The sequence below is a fragment of the Culex quinquefasciatus genome, chromosome 2, assembly GCF_015732765.1.
Source record: "Culex quinquefasciatus strain JHB chromosome 2, VPISU_Cqui_1.0_pri_paternal, whole genome shotgun sequence".
NCBI classification, from domain to species: Eukaryota; Metazoa; Arthropoda; class Insecta; order Diptera; family Culicidae; genus Culex; species Culex quinquefasciatus.
Genome location: NC_051862.1, coordinates 29,661,774 through 29,675,027, shown reverse-complemented (window position 1 = coordinate 29,675,027; position 13,254 = coordinate 29,661,774). Strand labels below are relative to the sequence as shown.

General features: G+C 36.4%; 1 protein-coding gene across 2 annotated transcripts in view; it reads right to left on the bottom strand.

Moving 5' to 3' along the window:
• Nucleotides 1–13,254, bottom strand: part of LOC6036106 (6-phosphofructo-2-kinase/fructose-2,6-bisphosphatase) — a 52,305-nt gene that overhangs the window by 30,982 nt on the left and 8,069 nt on the right. The gene's annotated exons all lie outside the window — the stretch shown is intronic.

The following is a 13,254-nucleotide window of genomic DNA, read 5'->3' as shown; positions in this document are numbered from 1 at the left end:
CGACTAATCTGGAAGAAAGTTATTGTCATTTCCAAGATTAGACCAAAATAAAGGCCACGTCCGTTGTCATCAAGCTTGCAAATCTGCCTTTACTTATTTTTGTTTTCAATTTTTCCCCAGGCCACTGATAGTGGCGCGACCTCCAGCACTCACAATCAGGCGGGGGAAAGAATTATCTGTGTTTGGTAACATTATAACAAACTATAAACAATCTCAGGCGAGGCGCTCGGATGATGCACTTACTCTAGATTTGTGTTTGTTTCTTTTTTTCTTAGTTTAGTGACACATCACATACGCCAACTTGCTGATGATAATGGAGGCAATGACGTACGAGCGGGCGCGCGCGCAGATTTAGTAACGCAAAACTCATTCCTGCGCCGCCGCAAACGACGGCTTTTGACGATGTGCGCCTTATCAAGTTACGTTTGAATTGTTTGTTTGGAGTGTGTCTAATACTGTTGTTATGTTAAGGCGCTGGATTTTTTTTTCCAAATCAATTTAATTCAATAGTAAGGTAACCAAAAAAATTACAAAAAGAAGAATGTCACTATTTCATAAAAATATTGTCATGATACCAAAGTTCTCCATCGAAATGATTTCTCAGTACATTTTTCTGGAGGCGCATGGTGATTTATGTTCAAGTGATGTACCGAATTCAAATAATTTTGTTCACAAATCATATCTCGAAATCCTGTTAGTAATGGATACCTAGAGTTTTTTTTATAGGACACTATTGTCTTTCATAGGACCTAATCAAAAAAAACTCTAGATATTCTTCATTTTTAGATATGTTACGTAAAACATCATGAAAAATGATAGAAAAATATTGTTAGCTATGAGTTCAAAGTTTGCAATTGATCTGTAAGTGTGTTCAGGTATGTTTTGACAATGTATTGGTGTTTGTATTAAAAGCTCAATCGTTCACCTTTCATCATTTGAAACATGGCGAGCTGAAATTGGTTCAGCCATCCCGGAGATAATTACTTTTTAAAAGATGAGGATTTCGCAAAAATCGCTTTAATTTTTTTTTTGACCACCCTATTTCGGACAGAACCACCTTAATCGTTAAGCAAAAAAGAGTCTAATTATTTTGGCCAAGGAACTCCGATGCCAAATTTGAGCCAATTCGGAGCAGTAGTAGTAAAACTGTAATTATTATCTATGAGGCAAGTTTGGAGTGTTTTGCCTTCCTCACTGAGGTAAGGCTATAATCCTGCTCTAAAAATGAACTTTTTATTAAAAGCTCGAAGACCCACCTTCATGTATACATATCGACTCAGAATCGAAAACTGAACAAATGTCTGTGTGTGTGTATGTGTGTGTGTGTGTATGTATGTATGTGTTCAAAACTCTTGCCAAGTTTTCTCGGCACTGGCTGAACCGATTTTGATCGAATCAGTTGCATTCGACTTGGTTTAGGGTCCCATACATCGCTATTGAATTGTTTGAAGTTTCGATAAGTAGTTCAAAAGTTATGTATAAAAATGTGTTTTCACATATATCCGGATCTCAACTATATGCATGTAAACGATGTCCGGATCCATCATCCAACCCATCGTTGGTTAGGTAATCAAAAGACCTTTCCAACAAGTCTACAACATTGAAGATCTGGCAACCCTGTCTCGAGTTATGACCACTTAAGTGATATTTATGTACTTTTTTGAAGCCGGATCTCACTTAAATGCATGTAAACGATGTCCGGATCCATCATCCGATCCATCGTTGGTTAGGTAATCAAGAGACTTTTCCAACAAGTCCACATAATTGAAGATCTGGCAACCCTGTCCCGAGTTATGACAACTTAAGTTATATCTGTGTACTTATTTTTCTGGACCTAAAAAAATAGCTTAAATATGTGTCCAAACCACTCATATTACCCATTGTTGGTAAAAAGTGAGGAAGGCATCAACCACATAGGTGGATTAAGTTAGTTTTTGAAATAATTTTTTGTAAATTTTGATTTTTTTTAATTCATGATGAAAAATAATTTTGGTTTAGTGATTGTGTCAATCATTTTGAAACAAGAGTTACTTTTTGAATGGGCTAAAACATACATTTTTGACATTTTCAAATGCTAGGTCTGATTTTGAAAATTCGTTTTTTTTATTAACAAAAGCAGACAATTTAACAAAAGTTTAATTTTTTAACATTGAAAAACATCAAAATAGTTTCCAATGTATCACAAGTTGAAATATGAGGGATAGCTAGATGACACTGAGAAAAACTAATTTTCACAGAATTTAAACATAAGGCGTCATCCATAAAGTTTGTCACGCTCTAGGGGGACGGGGGTCTGAGAAAGTGTGACATTGCGTGTTATAAGTATAGGGAAAGCGTGACAAAGGGGGAGGGGAGATAAATTTTGGCTGATTTTAGCGTGACGTACTTTATGGATGAAGCCTAAGAGGCAACCTCCTATCAACCAGCAGTCCGATCAACAAAGTAAAAAAATGAAAATAGCGGGTAATTTTAACAGCTTTTTGAGTACACTGTTTGCAGGGATGATTAACACATATTTTTAAGCTGTAAAAACAAAACAAAATACCTTGAGTTGAGTATAAATAGTGGTGAAACTAGATTTCTAGACACTTAGAAAAATATATTTAATATTTTTAAACCTATTTAATACTTAAAGTTGAAGTAATAAAAATAAAAATAAATCATAAAACTTTTTTTGTTGCATATTTTCCTTTTTTTTCAAATAAGTCCTTATTATAACGTATAACTTTGCCAATAAATCGATCAGAAAATCCCTTCTCAAAATACAGATTTTTAAATATTCATTGTTCATTCTGTTCATGTTCATTTTGTATGACCAGCCCACAAAATTTTATGAAGCCTAGTATGAACAAACTAATAATGCAAAATGGATTCTTTTGACTTATGAATACAATTTTGGCTGTGTTTTCACAATCATTTCCTATATTTTAAGTAAAAAAGCATGCAGACTCTGCCTCTATTCTTTTTTTTTTTACTATTTATAAGATAATTCTATTGCAAAAAATGAGAAAAACATGCTAAAAATAGAAACATGAAAAAAATTGAAAGGCAAAATATAATGGCAGGAGGTGGTCTGCCGTTTTACGGCAATATGATGTATACGCCATTTTGGGCATTTTCAATTTTATTGTACAGTCTGTTAAAGAATCTTAAAAGCTACCTCCTAACGAAGAATTTTTCAAAAAACTGCTCTGGGGCCCATTTTATTAAGCAAACAAACAATGATGTATACGCCAATTTTACTCATCATGATGTATGTATACATTGAGAATTGATAGTAGTCAAATTCAATACTGTTTGAATGTTGATTTGAGGTTTTGGGACCAAATCAAGACTTGGCAATATTTTATTACATTATTTCGATTTAATTCTTAAGGGGACGTCCATTAGGCGTCATCCATAAAGTACGTCACGTTCTGAGGGAAGAGGGGGGTTTTGAGCAAGCGTGACATTGCGTGTTAAAAGCATAGAAAAATCGGGACAAAGGGGGGTGGAGTAAATTTTGGCTTATTTTAATGTGACGTACTTAATGGATGACACCTTATCCACAACCACGTAGACACTTTTTTTTGAAAATTCTAGACCCACCCACCTCCCTTGCGGACAATTGTTCATGCAAAAAATATGTTTATGGAGCGTAGACAATCGCTAAGGAAGCGTTCTTTTATTACGTAACGCAAAAAATAGGATTTTTAGACCCCCTCTCGTCCCCTCGTATCAAAATTTTCATACAAATTTTAAAAATTTCGTATGGAGCGTAACACGGCCTCTGACCCCCCCCTCCTCCACCCAACTGCGTTACGTAATAAAAGAACGCTCCCTAATGCCCTCTCCTCCTTAAAGTATCCACGTGGACAATGCATTAAGGAATCCGCTCAGCTGTCACAATAGCTGGCACAAAACATATAGCCAGCTTTGATCGAGCAATGTATACGTACATCATTGGGAAGGAAAAGTAGTGATTTTTTATTGCTATTTTTTCGGCCAAATGATGTTTGTGGTTTAAAATCGTAGAGAATAGGAAAAAACAAGAAATTTTATAGGGGCCACATTTTTATTGTACTTTTTAACAGTTTCTACAGAGCAGACCTTAAATTAGTCATTTTAAATTGAAAAAATGAACAAAAACAGAAAATCGTGTCTACAGCAAAATCACCTCAATGGCGTATACATCATATCGCCGTAAAACGGCTGTGGTAGAATAACCCAAAAACAAGAGAAGTCAAGTTTTTCGTGGAACAAAATTTGCTCAAAATTACCTCCTAAACACGAGAAAAATAACACATTTCGAAAAAAAAAACATAAAATTCAAAATATTTTTAAGAACAATTACAATTTAAAGCGATGATTTAGGTGGGGAGACAAAAACTTGGTATAAAATTTGCATTGACCTAATTTGATACCCGGGAGCGAATGACCCATAGGGTTAAAATTCCCCCAATAAAATCAACAACAACAACAACAATTTGATACCACAAAAAAATTAGAAACAATTCTCAGTTTATTAATATATGCATATTTTGCATTCAAAAGAAACAGTCTTAACACGTTGAAACTGCTTCCGCGGTTCTATACGTGTGCTGACGTCCCGATAGAGTGTGAAATCTGTCAGCGATGCAATAAAACGTAAAATGTGTTTATGATCAGTGTAGCGTTTAGCAGTAGCAACACCACACCCACTAGAGTTTCTAAACATGTTGGTAGGTATAGGTATATAGAAATTCAAACACTTGAGCACGTTTCACGATCTAAGTACACGCGTACTCGCTTCTAGAGTGATGATTGAAAAATAAATTGGATCTCTGCGTTTATATTTAATTTGGCATTATATATTAATTAAATATGTTGTAAAACTAACAAAACCAATATTTAATAAAATGAAAATCATAAAAAAAACTTGGCACAAGTTTCAATCAAGAAATTATTTGCTCGTTTCACCTCCATGCTACCATAACTAGGACTTCGTTTCAGGATGCTTACCGGTTTTCAATTCTAACGTTTGTCAGGGAAATATATTTTACGTCGCAAGCAGAAACTTTTCTTTTCAAAGATAAACAAGTGTATTTTCTATGAATTTTCCTAAATGTGACAAAATGACGTATGCTCCAAGTAGCTTCTTAACTTATTGCTTGATAATTTTTGGAAAGTTTGTACGAAAACACAACTGTTTGGCGCTTACGCCACTTTACCAAAACCATTCTGGAGCGCATCCTTGAACTTGTCGTCGGCAGCTCTGTGTGTCGAGACTTGCATCGGACGATGTGCGTTGCAGCTGCCGGGAATGGCTATTGCGCAAGCATCACTTTTCTCTCTCTTTTTCTCCGGCTTCACTGCTCCATCACAATGATTTCCATCATTTCCCAGTTGGCCCAGTTTTCATTCCTCCTCTGCTCCTATAATTTTCCTGAATTGATGGAATGGGACTTTTTTGCTTGTTCGAATGATGGGTGCTATTGGCAACAAAGAAATGCACTGATTGGATTGAGGAGGAATTTCAAATGATTTGTTAGCTAAATTTTCCATTGAGTGTAATGTTGCGAAGAAAATTCTGCACGATTTTTTTTGCCGTTCGATTTTCCGTGGAGACCGTGGAGATTTTCCCTTATCCCTTTGAAAAAGTGATGCTTCAACACTTCCCATCTTCCAAATCCCTTTCCTTGTCCCAGTGTGAAATTCGTGAAAATAACCATCTTCGAGCGAAGCGATGTTGCTCACAGTTTTCCATCGAGACTACAGAACTAATTTCCGTCGTCCTACCTATACCTATTACGTACGAATATCAGAAACGTTGACCTGAAATCTACTCCTCACCCCAGACATATTTTAAGAACGCGTCTGAAAATCGACAACCTACTGTTGTTTGAGGTTAGTTTAATTTGCAACGGCACTTTTACCATATTGGAAAATAAAAACAAAGCATCTTCCTAATTGCTTTACAAATTTTCATCATTCTACAGTAATTTTTTTGCCAGCATCTTTCAACAAATAAAATGCCTCTCGTACCATCCCCCCAAAACAAATGATAAGAAAAACGAACAGAAAACCGCTAACCGACAAACAAGAAAAAAAACTTCTAAATCACAAGCAAAAACACCGCGAAATCAGGTTCCATTCACGTGCTGGGCCCGTGTTGTGTCTCTCTTGAGATATTTTTTGTGGTAGAGCGCGAAAAATAATCGCTCAGCAAGCTGTTGCCATAGCAGCCGGACCGGACGATCAGCCGGTCCGGCTAAATGCCAACAGGTCGAGGTCGCGGCGAAATTTGTCACTTTTTCCTCTGTTTTTCTTTTTTAAAATTACATAAGAGTAATTATTAAACTTAAAAAAATATTTTGCGGTTTTCATAGGTTTTTACGTTTAAAAAAAATTTATGAATCTTAATTTTTTAAAATTTCAAATTTTAAATTTTGTTTTATATCAATGAAGGCTAAATGCTGAATTTTTAACAAGTGCTTTTTCACATTTATATTTTTTTCTAAAACTAAAAAAAAAAATTGTTAATGAGCCAAGTTGCCACTAGGATAGCGAAGAAATTTCTGTCGCTACGTTGGATGCTTGATGCGTTTTACGTCAAGTTTCTCTGGGAGCAGCGGTTTCACTGATGTTTTAGGTTTTTTTTGTATAAGTACACGTTTTATTATATCAACTGTGCCATTAATTAGCCTTAATTGGATTGTTGGCAAAGTACCTGGCAACAGCGTGGATAAAATCTGTGTGGGATGTGTTTTTTTATGAACATTTTTTTTTCATTATACAATTTATTATTTATTTTGCAAACATAAACAATACTTTTGAGAAATAAATTGATATTTAATAATATATTCTTTAAAAATAATTTATTTCAGTTTCAATAATATTATTTTGAGTTCTTCATTCAGACAGCATCAGTTCTCTAAAACAAATTAAGAGAAAAATCTAAAATCAAATATATTTTAAATAATGTTTAAAAAACAACGGCTATTTGTCCATTCGCCTTTTGTCCACTTACGACATTTTGACCATACGACCTTTTGTCCATTTGACCGTTTTAAATACTCTCTCTCTCTCTCTCTCTCTCTCTCTCTCTCTCTCTCTCTCTCTCTCTCTCTCTCTCTCTCTCTCTCAATCTCTCTCTCTGCAGCAGTCTCTCAAAAATAAAAAGATCATTAAAAAATATTGAAGACAGCGTTTAAAAAAAAATTGAAAAAAGACAGCGTTTCAAAAAAATTTTGAAAACATATCAAAGGATGATCATGAAAAAAAATGCAAACAATGGGAACTTCAATTTAGCTTTCTATTTAATGTGACTGTCAAATTTGCAACAGGGTCAAGGAAAGGGAAATGGAAGATGGGAAGGGATGATGCTCCACTTATTTCAAGTGGATAAGGGAAAATCTCCACGGTATAATAATATGATTCAAGAGGATTAATTTGATCGAATGTCTCCGCGCCGAAACAAAGCTCAGCTCAATCCAGTTTCCAGTAAATCAAAATGCTAAGAATGCTGAACTCGCGCTCATCGATGAGCTTAGCTGATTTAAATTTGCAGTCGGCCGCTTTTTTGCGCGACACTTTTTCCCCCATCCAGTTCCAGTTTTAGCGTATCAAAGTTATCGATAAAACTCTTGCGGGTTTTGCACTGAACGGCAACGTGAGTCAGCGAGCGCGTGCTAATTTGATGCCATTTTACGGCTTTAAAGAAAACATCTGCGCGCTAATCAGTCGGAAGTGTCGTGTTCCGTGCTGGGACACGTGATTTTAGGACCCCGCCAATAAAATCAATATCTTTACACGATTTTTGTTTTGTTTTGTTGCATCAAAGAGTGTCAAGTTGTTTGAGGACTTAATCTATTGCATTTGAAAGTCAATTGGTTCAACAAACTGGTTCGAGTGCTTGCATGTTGTGTACTGCATGTCAGACGGCAGCTTGTCAACATTTGCACTTTGTTTGATTTGTTGATATCGCTTTGCTTGGATCACTTGGTAAACGCATGGCATATGGCGTTTATCTCGACAAACAATTAAAGGCAGCTAATGCTGGTAGAGGTAGATTAATACACTTTACGCAGGGCATTGGGTTTTGTGACGTATTAGATTGCCTCATTTGTTTGGGTGTCACGTTCGACTGAACCATACGTGGAACGGTAACTAATTAGTTTGGGTCGGTTTTGGCGGTGAAAATGCATTAATTTACCACCCAACACTGTGGAAATTTGGCAAGAGTCACGTCAAACTAATTAAATTTATTGAAGTACAATGTTTCAACCATTTCAAAAATATACAAAAATACATACTTATTTTTTTCAGATTTATGTGGCATCCGCCTTACTTTGAAATAAATTAGGTTTATGTTACAGAAACAATTACAACTATTACAAATAAAAATACTTCAACATTCTTAAATTTAATCAGTCAGTCAGCAAGTATTCAATCAAGGTTCTAAGAAATAATATTAAAAGTTTTTGTTCCAATACGGAAAGAAATACTATCAAAAATTTACCAATGCTCATTAACTGGCTGACATCATTGGCAAGACAGCTAATATTCGGTTGAATTAGCAAAAATTTGAAATCATAGCTCCAAATTGCTATTTTGCTAACTGTAACTGGCTATATTTTAGGCATTTAAATTTTTTATGTTCAAATACCCCGATATTTTATGTGTTTTAAGAATTGCAAATAATGTATGTACCTTACCTTTTTTTTCGGAGAATTGAACTTACCTAATAAAAATAACTGAATGAACAAAAACCAGCTGAACTTATTAAAAAAATCTAGCAAGAAAAACTATAGCCAGAAAACAAGTTTAATTGCCAAAAAGACTAAGTGAAAAGAAACAGCCTAATAATAATTTGAAAAAAATCTAGCTATTGACTATTTTATTGAAAATATAAATTTAACATAATTTCAGAAAAAAGTCTTCATAATGGAAACACTCATAATTTTGATTCAGAAAGAAAACTACAAAATAAAACTGTACAATGCACCAACATACATTTAAAAAATGGCCAAATTTGAAAGTCATAGTTTATGATGAAAAAGAAAAGGGGAATGCAAAAAATAAAAATCACCTAATTAAAAATTCAATTATAAATTTAAATTCTTGATAACATGACTCATTAAAAAGCAAAATATCTAGGAATTTGTTTAAAAATATTTTTTTTATCATGTTCTTTTTTTATTTTCTGGACTTTTTATTTAATTTTAAAAATCAATGTTGATTAATAGACTTATTGATTGGCATTCTTTAAGTCTTAAATAAGCTTAAACAATGCTAGAATTTAAGAAAATCAGAACTATAAATTTCTGCTTTGCCTTCTTGGTGCTTCAGACGCCTATGAAATATTTCAGTGAAATGTTTCACATTTTTGGTGGTAAACTCATATTTTTACATTGACTACAAACTAATTTGAAATGAAAGTTGATGTTAGAATTCATCCAATAACACTGTTTTGCCAATTATTATGCGAGTTTTTATTCAAATAATTGATAAAACAAGATCAAGTGTTCGGGTTTCAAAGCGTCCGGGAATTCAAATCACGACGATATTGTATATTTTGTAAAATTTAAAATCCAGTTAAATAGGAAAATATGCATTATCTATCTGTTTATGCCATTCTTTTGAAAAGAAGAGTTCTTAAAAATATAACAGGTTAAATAAAAATTACATTATTTTTTGGATTACAGTCCAGACTCGATCATCCGAGGTTTCGATTATCCGAAGGTTTGTATGGGACTTCGGATTATCGAATCACGAACAAAAAAAATCATATTTTTGTTTTTAACATAAAATTTGAGTTTTACGACCTCAGTTTAGTCAAATTTGAGTAGTTGATTGCCTTTTAAAAATTAAAATGCATTTTTTTAATATTGCATCACCGCCATCTTGGATTTAAAAATTCTAAATAATTTTAGCATAGTTTAGGGGTCATACCCATGCTTAACAATCACAAATTAAATAACGACAAAAATCTTTTTTTCGTGATTCGATTATCCGAAGTGAAATTTTTTCGAGGCCTTCGGATAATCGAGTCTGGACTGTATATCTGAACGTTAAGTTTTTAGTATCAATGAAGAACAAGCTACATTTTTTTTATCCATTTTCATATAAAAGTTTACGATTCCCTCAGGGTTAAAGGTTTTTATTGTCTATTATAGTCTTTTCATATTCCAATATGATTAAAATAGTTAAATCAACCCTTAAAACGAATTAAGAACAGTTAATTTGAATAATATTACAAAACAAGAATGCTTAAAATTCCCGACTTTTCCTGACTTTTTGACAAAAAAATGACAAATTCCCTACTTTTCCAGATATTGGCGAATTTCCGACTTTTGCCTGACTTTTCCGACTTTAGTGGTCACCCTGACAATACCATATCTGACACAGCAAAAAAAAAACAACCTAAACCCGACAAAATAATCTGAAAACTAGCTGGACTAATCAAAAGACTTACCAAGAAAATAAAAACAAAACTGACAGCTTGACCAACAGCATTATTCCAGCTGGAAAATAAGTAAATTCAACAATCTTTTAAGCTAGATTTTAGAAACTGGTTCTTTCTGTTAAATCTACGTTTCTTTAGGTTAAAAACTAGCTTGTTATTTTAGGTCCATTTCCTCTTTTTAACATTCAAGAAAAATCTCCTTTCTGTGCAAATGAAAAAAAAAAGTTCAAGATGGTATGTCAGAGACATAACCGAAAGACATAGGACCAAACAATTTGAATGTGTTGTTGGATTGCTAGTGAAATCTGGAATAAGATTATTTTATTTTGTTTCATAGATTTGTCGGCAAAATTGTCATAAATGTTCTCCCAAGGTGAACCTTCCATGAGGGCACCGACAACTCCAGGTTGTGGCCACTACGGTCGAAATGTCAATTTTCATGTTCAGTATCAAAAACCATGAATTTTGATACCCATATTACCACAACTCGTATGGTTCTGTAAAAGACCCTCTGGGCCCCGGGGGAACCTGCTTTGAGATCACCGGCCACTCAAGGTTGTGGCCACTACTATGTCCCGCCCGTGTGGATCAATCGGACTGCGCACTGGACTCACAATCCTGAGGTCGCTGGTTCGAATCCCGCGGCGGGCGCTCTAAAAATTCTTTGTGTAAATATGGGTATTCGGCGCCGTCGCTCCATGTCATACTTTCATACACTTAGGAGCCCAGGGCGGCGAAGTCCTTGTAGATAAAAGGTGGTTGGTACTAGCAATGGTGGCCGACAGCTATAAAGTCAACTTCGTTTCTTCTTATGGTTCTGTAAAAGTTCCCCCTGGCCCCGGGGGAACCTGCTTTGAGATCACCGGCCACTCCAGGTTGTGGACACTACTGTCGAAATGGCCATTATTATGTTCAGTATCAAAAACCATGAATTTTGATAACCATATTGCCACAACTCGTATGGTTCTGTAAATGTCCCCCAGGCCCCGGGGGAACCTTCTTTGAGGGCACCAGCCACTTCATATTATGGCCACTACTGTTGTAAATGTCCCCCAGGCCCCGGGGGAACCTTCTTTGAGGGCACCAGCCACTTCATATTATGGCCACTACTGTTGTAAATGTCCCCCAGGCCCCGGGGGAACCTTCTTTGAGGGCACCGGCCACTTCATGTTATGGCCACTACTGTTGAAATGGCCATTATTATGTTCAGTATCAAAAACCATGAATTTTGATACCCATATTGCCACAACTGGTATGGTTCTGCAAAAGTTCCCCCGGGCCCCGGGGGAACCTTCTTTGAGGGCACCGGCCACTCCAGGTTGTGGCCACTACTGCCGAAATGGCCATTATTATGTTCAGTATCAAAAACCATGAATTGTGATACCCATATTGCCACAACTCGTATGTTTCTGTAAATGTCCCCCCAGGCCCCGGGGGAACCTTCTTCGTGGGCACCGGCCACTCCAGCTTTTTTTTCACCACTGTCGAATTGGCCATTTTTCATGAGAACCGCCGCATCATAGCGACTTCCACGCCGTCCGCTTCGCTCGAATTTCCTCCTTCTGCTGCCGGTGGTTCTTCCTTCTGGTTGCTGGTCCTCTTCTTCTATTGGCCGCTGCTGCTGCTGCTCCGTGCCGGCCCGACGTGCACACAGTTCGAGTGCTCGTTCCAAAGTGACTTGCTTTTGCGAAATTTTCTGCTTAAATAGCGGCAGAGCCGGAGAACGGCACAAAAGGGGCGCGGTCTCGAATGCATACGCTCGCTCTGATTGGTCATCTGTCCGATTTGTACTGAAAAATTACTCATTTTGATTGCATGTTTTAAGTGCTTTAACTATGTTTAGTCAAACTATCTATGTAGTTAAACAATAGCTGAAGTCTTCCTCTTTCGATTGGTGGTCCAACCGTCTGTATTGATTCACAGGGAAAAAAGATATAAGCGTTCAAAATGTCCCCTTTTTTAACGCTTAAAAGTGACGCTTTGGATCGAATTTCTGAACTGGCCCCCCAATATAGTAAATAGAGACATAGTCCTATGTCAAAAACAAAATAAAAACAAAGTCCATAATATCGTGAGACTCGGCCCACCTCCAAGTCAAGTTCAGTTCCTTATCTGGGTCCAAAAAAACACCTGACCATCAATAATCTCCGTAGACGTAACAAACAACATCCAATCTTTGTACAAACAAAATCAACTGCACCAGCCAATAAAAATATATTCCGTTCATAATTTGCACCTGCTGAACTATTCCGGCCCCACCTCCACCCAACATTTCCACTCTTTTCGAACCAAACTTTCCTCCAACCGTGGGAAAAATACAGACAAACACATTTTTTTCCTCCACTACCAACAAGTAAAAAACACACAAAAAATCCGTTCTATTTTTACACTCCACAGAGCCGCGCCGCGACGCGGCATTTCCCATCCAAGCAAGCAAGGCCAATGCCAATTTCGTCACCGCCCTCCCCGTTTCTTCAGTCATTCTTGCGCCCCTTCTTGTTGTTGTCGTCGTCGTCGTCCAAGTAGGCCTACCCTAACCCTTCATAGTCTACCGTAGACTGCCACGCGCGTTTTGCGCGCCTCCCTAAACACGCCTCAACGCCTAATTCTCGTTTCTCCCCGAACAATAAGAGTTCATCAAAATTGAGGCAGGTCTACAATAAGTGAGGCGCGTTCGCGCCACGACCTGACGACTTCATTGCTCGCTCTCTCTCTTTTAATTGCAATCTAGAAGCTGGACAATTTGCGCAACCCCTCTTGCGAGAAGGAACAAGGAGGTATTCCAGAAATGGGGGTTGTGCAAAAGAGAGTACGCGGGGAACATCGTA